This window comes from Octopus sinensis, unplaced genomic scaffold (genome assembly GCF_006345805.1).
Source record: "Octopus sinensis unplaced genomic scaffold, ASM634580v1 Contig10331, whole genome shotgun sequence".
Taxonomy (NCBI): Eukaryota; Metazoa; Mollusca; class Cephalopoda; order Octopoda; family Octopodidae; genus Octopus; species Octopus sinensis.
The window spans coordinates 164197-177651 of record NW_021832120.1 but is presented as its reverse complement, the minus strand read 5'-3'; the positions used below and the strand labels follow the sequence as shown (position 1 = coordinate 177651).

The window sequence follows — 13455 nt, the reverse complement described above, 5'->3', positions numbered from 1 at the left end:
ACATTCTCCCCCAACATATACCGGACATACACAGAGGCAGTCCGGACTATGCGCGTGTATGACCGGGTGGGGGAGTGGCCTACCATGTACGGCTATGTCCAACGACAGATATATATATACGCGGGAGGACTCATGTTTTATATCCTCGGCAAGTTGATCGCCCGCAGGTATATGTGACGGGTCATGTAGATATGACATAACAGGGGATAGCAGAGAGGCGTTGTACAAGGCACTCAATCTGTGGGTGGAGGCGGTAGGTGGAGGGCAGTACATGGGAGGGGATCAGCCTGACTTGGCCGATATAGTAGAGAGGGACTAATATGTAGACTGTCTTTGGCCTGCTGAGGAGTATAGAGGGGACTACTGCCTTTGATGATGCCCTCAAACACACCAAAATTAGCAGATGGTATACCAATATGAACAATTATCAGCAATAAATCACACAATAAAATTAGACTTGAATTTATTAAATGCAGTCCTCACGAGTTTAGGACTGGTGACTCCCCTATGAATGAAGACATGGGCAGTACGCAGTGACCGAGTCATAGAAAGTGCTCATTTCCCCATCAGAAAGCACTCCCCTCACACAATCCCCACTCCGCGGCATCTCCGACAAAACAACCCTCAGAATACCCGGAAATGCCTACCATAAACACACCACCCACCTGCGGGTCACGTCTATTCACAGCCACCACCACCTTCACCACCGACGACAAATGAGTGACACATCCAGTAAAGGAGGTGAGCACTGCCCGTAGAATACTCAGTCCATTCCCCCCCACAACCAGACACAGAAATGAACAGGCATCAGCATACACATCCCTATTGTGAGAGAACAGGGCAGAGAGAGCACAGTCGAGAACAGGGGCAGAGTACTCCACGTAGGACTGTGGATTGGCCACCACTAGTCTGCCTGTCAATCCCCTCACATACCTCGACATCATCTGGAAAAAGTCCTTGGCATAGTCCGGGTTATTAACCACCCCATTGGTGTCCCTCAACACACTCAGACTGGGCAGGACAAGCACAGCCAACAACCGACTCAACTGGAATGCCTCCTCCCTCCCATATTGCTCAATTATAATCCCCCCCAAATATACAAAACATGTATGCTTATATATAGGATATAAACACTCAATCTAGACTGACCACAACACACTACTCTTTCCACCAATGTGTTGATTATGTGAATAGGCAGGACTGTCTGTCTTATTATATGCCTGAGACACCGCACATACAGCTCGGCCAACTGCTCTTCTCCAATGGTCTGGTCGAACATTTGTGCCAGCACAGGCCAGATCTCCCCAAAGGCCTGAGGGGACTGATGTGCCCCCACACTCACTGACTTGTAGGCAGTGGCTATGTGGGTGAGGAAGCATGTCAGTACTCCACTCGTAGGGGGCAGTTGGGCCACAAAGTCGTCTCTTATATGCACACACACTCCACAGAAATACACACTGAACATATCCACTGGCAGATTCGATATTGAGAAGACAATGCTGGCTATCACTGCCTTACTGCACTCACTTCTCAGGGACAGTCTCAGCAGGGGCAGGTGGTGGGGGACCATCAGTTCAGGAGGGCAGTTCGAACACAGTCCCCAATAGGCAGAGGAGGCATCCTCACACAAGGCAGGGTCACCAATCACTGCCTTTATATACTCCATTATATAGTCAATGTGCTGACACGTGAATGAATGTGATATCACTCCCAATAACTTCAAACTTCGCGCCATTATGTTTTGGCGGGAAATATATTGTAGAATATAATTTGTGTCCTCAGGTGATGTACTACATGTGTTATATATACCAATACCCCTTCCCATTCACTCTACTGAGCAAATATAGGCAGGAGTCCACCACATCACCTTCCCCACCTTCCATCACTCCAAAAATCAATAAATAAAGGCGGGAAAATACCACATTATTAATTCTGCCTAAATGAGCAGGCAAAAGATAAGAAAGACAGTCCTCCACCTCCTTCCTGATATCCTCAGTTGTGTTGGGAGTCCACACATGTCGACATATATTGACCATAGAGAGGACAAGAGGGGTGATGTGGGGCACACATCGGTCACCCTCCTCCAACACGAGTGTAGTCCAGAAGTACAGTCCATTGAAGACCACCCGGGAGTGGGGGGATGAGAGGAGACCCAGTTCGACCCCCAAAACCTTCTCCACTGAGGGATCCTTCACCATACACGACCCAAAGTCAGAAATTATATCCGACAGTGCCTCGTCTGTCTCTTTCTCACCCATCAAGGCGGGAAGTTCCAATATATATGGAACAATCTGCTCCCAAAGCCCGCCATTTTTCTTACAATATACAGCCAGGGCACCCAAAGCCTGGACGACTGTGCTGTGGATTGGCCTTTGTCTGAGAACACCAAAAAGAGGAGGAATAAGGATAGGGACATTCTTGATGACGTCACTCTTGAGTAATGACGTCACACATCTCCATCCAAGTTCTCTGTCCATCCCCAAGGCCACGTAGTGAAGAAGGACAGTCTCCTTGGAGGACAGGAAGGCAGCGAAGGGTGACCCCCTTTTGACAGAGAGAGCACATTCTCTGAGGAAGGTGAGGACAATCCACGTGTTTTGAGAATACACCTCCAGGAACTTATCAAACACCCACTCCCAGTCATTCCCTCGTATCACCAACTGGACTATTCCCAGAATAAGCTCAGTCCGAATTGTCGTCACACTGTCTTCTCTATACAGCCACAATTGTTCCAATAGAAAGGATAGAATGTTCTAGAATGTTCTAGAACTTTAATACTTTATAACTCGAGGGGGATAGTTCACTATAGTCGTAGTTTATCTGGGGGATTAGGACTGAGGAGTACTTTACTACGGATTGTATTTGCAGCGAATGCTCTGTGAGAGGACATGGAGGAGGACCAGAGGATTTGTCCACATAGTTCCCAGGCGTTTTGTGACTTTTGGAAGAGAGTGAGGTATTCGGAGGCCTTCATTTGCATTTCCTCGTTAAATTCAGTCCCATAAGTAACATTTAATGCGGCAATAACCGACTCATAGTTAAAATGAGGTGTCCCTTCCAACATTGCACACCTAACCACACTATATATTTAAATATTTATTATAAATTAAATATTAAATTTAAATCAAAAAAATTCTCATAATATTTATTGTAAATCATTCCCTCGGATCCAGCCTGTTAATTATCCCCTTAAGAATCATCTACCATATTAACCCCTCACCCACCACAAGCCAATACACGTGCATACATGCCAGAGCAGTGAGGAACCCCAATTCCGTGTATCCAAACACAGTGTAAGGAATAGGCCACTTATATATCACAGGAACAACACACAAATTCAAAATAAATCTCGGAAAGAACAAATTTCGAAACAAAAACCTCAAAAATAACCAAAAAACATACCAAACAGTAACAAATACTAAATTCAGAACATTCGACACACAACACCAGTATTTCCTATATCTGGATTCTAGTTTGGTCAAGTACAAACACGTCTTGACCAGACAGAGCAAAATATCCGTGGAATCGTGGAGAAAAAGTACCACCAGACCCACAGGTTGTGACCTACGCTAAGTCGGGGTACCAACCTTGTCACGTCCGACACATACAACAAAGTCCCCGTACATATATGGTGTAGTATTAGTAAGTAATAATCCGATCGAAGTGTCTCATACACCAAGCCAGTAAAGCACGAACTTAGACATATTGAAATACGGGCTATATATAGGCAAGAAATTGAGAGGTCTACGGAGTGTAGCCTGACCGGGAAATCTACGCTAGAAAATCAAACTACCTGAGACTGCTGTAAGTGGGTCGTACAGAAAGACAAAGTTTTCTTTCTTAAAGAGAATAAAAGTGAGAAATGGGAAGGGCAAGAACATGATAAACATTTTTATTAAATTTTCTGCCATTTTTTTAGACGCAGGTTTTGGAATTTGGAATCTTTTGGACAGAAATGTCTAAGTTTGAGCAATCAAGACATTTACTGCCAGTCGACTGTAGGAAATGACTCTTAGAAATATCAAAATAACAGTCAGGCTAAAAATAGCCGACAGTCTGCTGAGGGAATATCGATTGTCTTTCTGGTTTATTACGTAAGTCACACTCTTGTACATTTCGGGGATGGTTAGGTGACCATTTGTCCATAGATTGAGCAAGTTTAGTCGTGTGTTTTGTAATGATTCGTGTATAGGTGGGGCTACATTGTGTAACACCATGTGAGGTCACGAATAATAAAATGACGATAATTTTTTATTATTAAATAAAAAAGGATTAAAAATTATTTTAGATTGATTATAATTAAATATTATTTTTTAGACACGTTTACAATCTGTTACGTGATCTAACTGTTGCTAAGTTGTTTGACACGATCTAATTTAGCATAAAATTATTTTAATAATAAAAGAAGGAAGTATGATTTCCATGCAATCGATTGGCAGATCGTAAAATGCGTTATTTAAACTCGCTTACATGTCTTCTCCAGAGTCCGTGGGGAATTGTTTAGTAGATGAATTAGATCATTTATGTTGTCCGAGGCAAAGTCCACATCGTCGGCATATACAAATCTCTCAAGGCGGCTTTCAGATAGATTACAAATAGCAGGGAGGAGAGAGAGTCTCCCTGAGGCGTGCCGACATTCGTTTTGAACCGCCTGGAGGAGACTGACCCAATACGAACAGAAAGTTCTGTTTTAGCAAGTAGTAATGATTACTACTTCAAAAGCCTCTGACACGACGGACACAGTCAAAAGCCTCTGACATATCGATACCAAGGATAACCGTAGCTTTTACACAGAGGGGCATGGACGAAAATGGTCCAGAAGATTGTTTCGCTTGTGACACGTGTGGGATTATAACTTTGTTTATGTTCCTACGGAATGTTTTTAAAAACAGTAATTAAAAGCATAAAATGTGTATTTAGTGACGTAAAAATCCTGTTATAGTTAAAAGAGTCAATTTTTTAAATTATTTTAGAAAATACTAATGGATTCTTTTTTCAACGGACAAATTATATCCTACTATCAGCAAAATTTTTCTTATAGAAGTTCTTATTACCTGGTGTTCCAAAATCTACTGTATGTTGTTCGGAAATAGATCAACGAAGGGACCATTTGTAAAAAAGTAGATCTGCAAGACCAACATTTCTGAATACAAACAAAGTCAAAATATCGATCGAACTTTCGGAAGCTAATTGTGCAAATTCAGCAAAAGATCTGCCGTTAGAAAAGGAAAAAATTACTAAAAAAGTTATTTCCCTACAAATGGTGTATTTCGAAGAGTAGCAAAGGAAAAACCATTTTTAAGTAAAAAAACATAATTAAAAATATGAAATATCAAAAATGTTCGTTGGTATAAATGATAAGGAGTAGAGATTAATAATTTTTTCAGATGAGTGTTCCTTCAAAGTTTGTAGTGCACCATAAGAAAAATAATATACAGGAAAAGAGGAAATGATTATACAAATTCAATTCTGTCCCAGCTGTTAAGTATGGTGGTGGCAAAATTATATTCTGGGGATTTTTTTATTTTGGGTGGATGCATTATGTTTTATTGAAGAAAAAATTAGCTCTGTTATAAACAATCTGGCACACAATCTTGAAAAATCAGCAATTAAAATGGACTAAACAGCCACATATTTCAGCAAGACAGCCCCATTTCATACTTCCAATGGAACAATAGAATATTTTTCTGCGAATAAAATTAATTTATTTGATTGGTCGGCACAATCTCCTGACATGAATCCAATTAAGATAAAATATGTATTGTCGAAGGAAAATATAGAAAATCGACTAAAAAGTAGAAACCAACAAAAAGATAAAATGTCACCGTCCGCTGACCATGGTGTATAATGGACCAATATCTAAATGTCTTTTTCATCAATTATGTCCATATAAAATATGTTTTGGTTTTTTAAGTACCATTTTAAAGCTTAAAAGATTTTTACTGCTTCAAAAAAAAATTTAAAGCTATTTTAAATGGTTTTCATGACTTATGGAATAATTAGACATAGAACGAAACCAACTTAGCCCTAAATTTGAAAAATTATTAATTAATTATTGTTTTTAATTACTTTTAGAGATTTCCAATTAAAAAAAATCATTTTTAATTAGAAAAATCATTTCTATCAAAAAAACTACAAATTTAAAATTATTCATTAGAACTCTTAAAAAATGAAATCCTAAAGTTAATTGTTTAAACCTTATTTTTAAAAACCAACTCTAGCTCGAAAAAAACACCTATAAAGCCATAACTTTTACAAAGCTTTAATTTTCAAACCAAGAAGATTTCAAAATTTACATTAAAAACAAAAAATGTCAAAAACAAAGTCAATTGAGCTTTTCAGCCTCAAAATATGTACCGCAGTTAGAATGCTTTCTTCATCATTTTCTAGAGATATAAATCCTTATGAACAGTGATGACTTAATACACTGTAGAATTTAGCCCATCATATAGACAGGGGTGTCATACTCATTTCGCTTGGAGGGCCGCACTTTTTATTAATAAAGTTTTAACTGATTGAAATTTATTTAAAATATTTAATTTAAATGAATAAAATAATATTTAGAGGACATTCCACAAGTCCTCGATTGTATATCCATCGACAGGTTTTTCAAATGCAAGCTGATAAGTCTCAGAAAACACAATCTCCGACCTCTCATTAGTTTTCGCCGACAAATACGCCTAAAAAACCTAACCAAAACAACCCCAATAACATCAGAATATTCCTCCACCTCTTCTTCCCTTTTAGACAAACCAACCTCCTCCTTCCCTTCCTCTGAGTCACCCCCTTTGTCCACATTGACCCCAAAAATAGGATTCCGTCTATATTTATCCAACAATCCATTTATATGCTCAGCCATCATTTTCGGCTCATTTGCCGTACTTGGCTGAAATCCATAATTGGAATGCTTAGCCTACTCCCTTATAATATATAAATCCACCTCCGACGAAGTACGCAGAACTAAGGCTTTCCCGTACTTCGAGTCCACCAAACGGATAGGATAACACTAGTTATACCACTAGACCAACTGACCATGTGGAAGTAAGAAATACTGATGTTGTGCATTTCATCAAACATTCCAATCCATACAAGTCGAATATTAGTCAAGTGTAGAGTCCCCAGTGAGCCCTTTAGAGATTAGTTTGATTGAATGTTACTTTATCTGAGGACAGACTAGCTACCCCGTCATAACTGCGTTGGAATTGTTCTCCTGGGAGGACATTTAGATAGTTTCCATGGGAAAATATTCCACGAGATTTTATTTGTCGGAACAGTCTAGAACATTCGTAGGCCCTGTTGTTAGTTAAAAACTCACATTTTGTTACCGATAGACTGAGATAACAGTGCTATAAAGTTTTGAGGGTTCGCCACTCTAAAAATAATATTTATTACTACTTTGTAATAAAATAAAAACTCATATTTGTTTTTTAAATAACAAGCATATATCCAGAGGGCTTCGACGTTTCCATACATTTTCTAAATTAAATAATCAGGAACCTACTGAGACAGAGGACTTGACGAAAAGGCGAGTGAATACCCCAAAGCCAATATCTTTTATTATTAAAATACTTACAAAAGTAAAGAAACAATTTTTTATTTGTAGATTTCCATATAATTCTTAAATTTGTGACGATTAATGTTCCTGAAATATTTTATGGTGGCGAACCACATGACCCGGGATATCCTTTAAGGTTCTCGACGTTGTGAAAGGTTTTAATGATGAACTCTCCGGGAATAAGGTCCATCAGTCTATATATATCAACACAACACTGAGTTCCTGTGGTGAGAGTTAAATTTAATGACTTCAATTTTATAGATATCATATAGTGCATCACAACACTGCATTTGTAATTGTTTAGTTATAAATAATCAATTAAATTTATTTTTATATTATAATATTTAATTTTGTAATATAATAATTGGTTAACCAAATTTACCCCCTTCCGTTATCCACGTGGGGTATCTAGTGGTGCACTCCTACTCCTATAATAAGTTTAACAGAGAACAATCAATTTCACCGGTTTTTGCCTGGACCCGGCATCTGCTGGGACCGCAAGCGTATTTTCAAATAAAAAATATAGAAAATAGTTTATTAACAGTCATAAATACATATTTAAAGAAAAATATTCCATTCAATGTTTTTATGGGAATAATAAAAAACGAAGCCATATTAGAAACAGAAATAGATTCCATGATTGCTTTCGAGGGAGGAGAAAATGCAGAAGAAAATGATAATTTCATACATGAAAACAGAACTCAAAATATCAGAGAAATGAGAAAAGAAGTGTTAGAGAACATAGAAAAAGCTGGAGAAAATATGAAGAGAAAAAGAAGGTGGAAATTCGATGAAGAGGAAATAAATATCGATGATCAGGTGATATTAAACCTGACTTTGATACAAATGTATCAACCAGAAAATATCCTCTTTATGATAACGTTGTCTGAAACGTTTTGGATTGTTGAAAAAAAAGAACAGAATTATACACTATTAAAAGGAGAACTAATTAAAAATGTACACAGATCTAGGGTAAAAAAATTGTAATTTTTACTTTTTATTACTAATAAGAAAACATAACTTTAACTTAAATTAGGATTTTAGTGTTGGGGTTAAAATTTTGTTTAAGGTTAAAATGTTTAGGGTTAAGGAGAAAATGTTTAGGGTTAGGGTTGAAATTTTGTTAGTTGAGATTAAGATTTTTTTTGGGTGTTAGGGCTATTATTAGAATGTATATGTGTTGGGGTTAGATTTAGGGTTATCAGCAGCATTTTAGGGTTAAATTAGTTGATTTTTAGGGCGGTCCAAGGAGATGCCGGGTCCAGGCAAAAACTGATGACAATCAATACTACCTCTAATTAATTAATAAAATCAAAATTACTAAATTAATACAGTGAACCCTCGCAAATTGGCCATTTTGGTACATACAAATTTTATGGCCAATTTGAGAAATGGCCAATTTGAAAAAAATTCAATACTTAATTCCTTTTTATTGGCTCTTTTTAACTTTGCTTTGTAATCTCTCTCTCATCGACTCTAATCGCTTTGTAATCCCGCCCTGGCTCAGCCTCCGCACATGCCGAAACAAAAAAATCAAATGCCTCATTGGAGAACACCTGCCTTTTCGTCCCCCTTGCTTTCGAGACGAGTGGGATGATCGCCCCAAAAGCCCTGGAGTTCCTTTCAAAGATCGGCTTGATGATCTCAAGGAAGAGTCACGAGAGACGTGAGTCTAGCTGGCTTTTTCAGCGCATTTCGCTCGCGATATTGCGCGGAAACTGCCTGTCTATTTGCTCGTCCTCTCAATCAAAGAATTAACGTGGATCAATGAATTATTATTTTATGGAAACTTTTGAGATTTTTGGTTATCCTAATAAAATTTACGTGATTTCTTATTGCAGTAATGAGGGAAACATTATTCTCATTTTCTGCATTACAGTAAAGTTCCCTTTCTATTTCAGTTAATCTTCTTGCAATATCCTTTCTATCAAGTTGATATATTATTTTTGTCTCTTCGTCGCTACTTTCAAACTTTTGATCCCCTTGTAAACAATTTTCGTTTATATCTTGATCTTCTGTGCATTCGATATCTAAAAAATCTTCACTCATTAGAGGATCGAAAATATCAGTTCTTTCAATTTCAGTGCCATAATGTTCAATTAATAGATTTTCGTTACTGGATTTATTTAAAATCTTAAAACAATTTTGAATGGTTTCAGTACGGCACGAGAAGCAATAATGAAATAATTAAAACACAATTAATCAAAGTATTAATCCAGTCTATCCTTCTTTAACCTTCTCTGATATTCCCTATAGTGCTTATCAGTCCCAAAAAGCCAATCCCACCACACAAACGTAGAAGCATAATTCCCCACAAAATTAAAATGATGAAAATCATGAAACCGCACCCCTTCAATCACACCACAACCCAACCAGCATAAAAAGGCAGCACATTAAGCGGATTCAAATAAGGAAAGTCATACCCTGAATGCACATCAATCGCCTCCAACATCCGAGCCATCGTCCACACCCACACAAACACCAAATGATTCCCAAACATTAAAGTCCCAAAAAACGTCCCCAACCCCAACACTGCCAATCACCTCATCACCTACCTACAGTCTCCACTGGGTGGGCATATTCCGCCGCCAGACTGAACGGGCTCTACACTCCTATGGGGACTATACTTGGAAATAGTGGTGGATTTTGTGGATGTATTTATACAGAGGCACTACTTGGTGGAATATATAGTGGAACATAAAGTGCCAGGTGTCCTCCACCACAGCCGCCACAATTACCCGCCCAGTCAGATCAGTCCATGTGGGCATACTCTCCCAGTCCGTGGGGATGTTGAAGAGGATGATGTAGGGATATATTCCAGCGATTAGGGGCAGTTGGATTAGGAAATGGGATATTAGTAATAGTTTTATACATTTTAATTGTTTCGGAAATGTTTCTTTCACGTTCTAGGATTTATTAGAGTTATTTACTGCTTGGATTTTATATTTTTGCATATAGGGAATGAATTGGAAGAGGAAATATGGAAGACATCCGACAAAATATAGGATCTGGGGTTAGATTTAGGGGTACCTCGTGGATTAGAAGGGATCCGATTACTGTCACTTGAAAGAGGGAGTAATTTTTCATCATTGAATTCCACGGATCTTCCATTATAGAGAATAAAGAGTGATTTCTTGATAGATATCCATGTAAGTAATCGATACACCACATCACCATGACAAAGCTATCAATTTATTACAATTTGTTTTTATAGATAAATGAATTAAAAAATATTTAGAAAAATGTGTTACTTAAAATAATTAAGTTTATTTAGTTATTCTAAAATTTTCTATTTCCAGTCGATGCGATCATCTGTCTATATCTGTTAATGAGTTGTAGCTTCTCGTCCATCACCCTCCTCTCAGCCTTGTCTATAAACATAACACCCCCAACCATCCTCCTGTCCCTTAATTGAACCCCCTTCTCTACTAGACTGGCCTGTCTCTCTTCCTTAGCAAGAAATAACCGTTCCCTCAACTGAGTAGGCCACATAGAAATAACCTCCGTGACTGACATCTCCACCAACAGTCCATGTCCCCCGGTTTCCGTAAGGTCGTGGACACCCGACTTTATTTTGAGTGCAGTCAGGGAGTCTTGGAGTTTTATTTCCGCGATTAGTTTTTGTTTTTTGTCCAATTCTTCGGCTTCCTGCACGTTAAAAAAATTTTTCACATTTTTTGCGGCTTCTTTGTTCTTTATTTCAAATTCCCGCTTATCTTCAAGTTCTAGTAAATTTGGAAGGAATTTAAATAAACTTTTTTGTCGGTTTTTTATTTCGAGTTGTTCTTTTGACTTTTTAATGTTGTCCTTCACTCTCTCACTCTCCGCTTTGATCAAACTTAAATAAAATTCCCAAAAAAACTTGGCTCTGTCCATTTTTTGTACAAAATTTGAACAAATTTCATTTTTTATGCGTTTTTTCTACTTTTTTAGACACAAAACAAACTTCATGTATGACTTTGAGTCCAATTTTCTCGTTTTCTAATAAATATTCTTCCACTGCTTTATTTGCTCGGATTTTCCCTTTGAGGACATCCTCACGGACTTGGTTCCGTTTTTTGAGTTCGAGCTCAGCCATTCTTGCCTCTTCTGAGTTGACAAATTTGTAGAATTCCGTAGAATCGCCATTTCCGTTAGCCAAATCCGTGATTCTGTACTAAAAAAATCGTAAAAACCGTTGAATTTCTGATTCACGGAGTTTTTCGTAAAGCTGAGCCTCCCTAAGGAGTGAGGTGGCGGTCGCTTTGATCTCCTGGGGAACTGTCGAAGTTTTCTTTTGAGGTGGATTTGGGTCAATTTCTTGTTTTTTGGGCAAATTGAGGGAAATCCGAGTGTGAATTGACACTTTTTTGATTTTATGTTTTTTCTAATTTTTTTACATTTTGAAACATGCCCGTGGAAATCTGGGTTTTTCTGACCGTGATTTTTGGTTGACAAGTTCTCCATTTTTGGATGGCTCCATCTGATTTCGGTCCCCGGTATTTTTTGGGCGCTCCTTCAAAGGAATGGTTTTTACTTTTTTTGTGTTTTCACTCTCATTTTTGTCAAAAACCTGGCAAATAAAGACCGATTAGTACAGGACAGGGGATTCTAATTTTGGGGGTCCCGGGTTTTGTCAGTTGAAAAGGTTTTTGAACGATTTTCCTGGTCTCTCTGACTTTCTCGACATTTTGGGGGGATGACATGAGGGACTGGTTGATGGCCGAAATGACTGGGAGATGTCAGATATATATACATATGACATACTTGCTAATATTTTTTGTGATGTTTTTTGATATAAAATCTGCATCATAAATACAATTCCAGTCATCCACGTGAATTTTCATTCGATTTTCATTAAGAAAATAATCCAGGAACTACAATTATAAAAATAGTGCATACCCTTCTGATTTTGAGGGGTGTCTGTGTAAGAAGTATGTTTTTTATTTCCTCAATGTCGTATACCCCAATTCCGACAAGGATCAGGTAGGAGAGGACTGAGTGCTGAGGGGGGTCCAACCGATGTAGTAGTGGTACTCAGTCTTCCTTATTGTGTTCCACTGGGAGTACCCCTCCAAATAGTTTCGGAGAATTTTTGTGAATTTTTGACAGCCGAAAAATATTCCTGCGACTTTTTGTCTGATTTGGTTGTCTTTGACCTATCAATATTGTTGTATGTATTTTACTTTGTTGTGGTTTAAATACTCCTCTATGTATGCCCCCTCGCTGATGTGCCCATCGTACTGCTCGAGGCTTTTATAACATAATTCCAGAAAAATGTCTGTCTTGTTCTTCATGTTACTAAGAAACCAAATCTTATTCAAAATTTTAATGTTGATTAAAAAATTATTTAAAATGCCAGCAATCGATTTTTGTGAAAAAATCTCATGAAAACAATAGAAAAAGTAATCTTTTATTATTAACGATTTTCAATATTTTTAGTCACTTTTTAGCCCCCTAATGACACATAATGTCCTAAAAACAGCACTTATTTAAAGCCCGTTAATTATTTAAATAATATTTAATGGAAATTGATATATAAAACAATCAATTATTCACTGTCTTCTTCACTGGTCTGTCGGGAAGAGGATCTCCCCCTCGTTTAAGGGGACTCGTCTCACACTCACTTTGAGACTCCTGGTCCTTAATCTTGTTGGAATAATAAGTTTCAAAACTCCCATCAATATTGGGCTCCACCTCCTCGGCATCTCTAACTACAGTCTCCACCGTATCCATCAAATTTGGTCCCCTAACTTCCTGGGTTGACTCCTCCGTGGTTGCCTCTGCTGGTGGAGCAACTGTACTTCCACTTTCCTGAGCCGCCCCAAATCGATTATTAGCAATGTTTTGTTGAAACATGAAATTTGGAAACATGACGGGCTGGTTTCTGGCACTAAATTTAAATCTTGTCATCATACAAT

General features: G+C 38.0%; 1 pseudogene; it reads right to left on the bottom strand.

Moving 5' to 3' along the window:
• Positions 1 to 9765: 9765 nt before the first annotated feature.
• On the bottom strand, positions 9766 to 10715 carry LOC115228333 (annotated as a pseudogene).
• Between the last annotated feature and the right edge of the window lie 2740 nt (positions 10716 to 13455).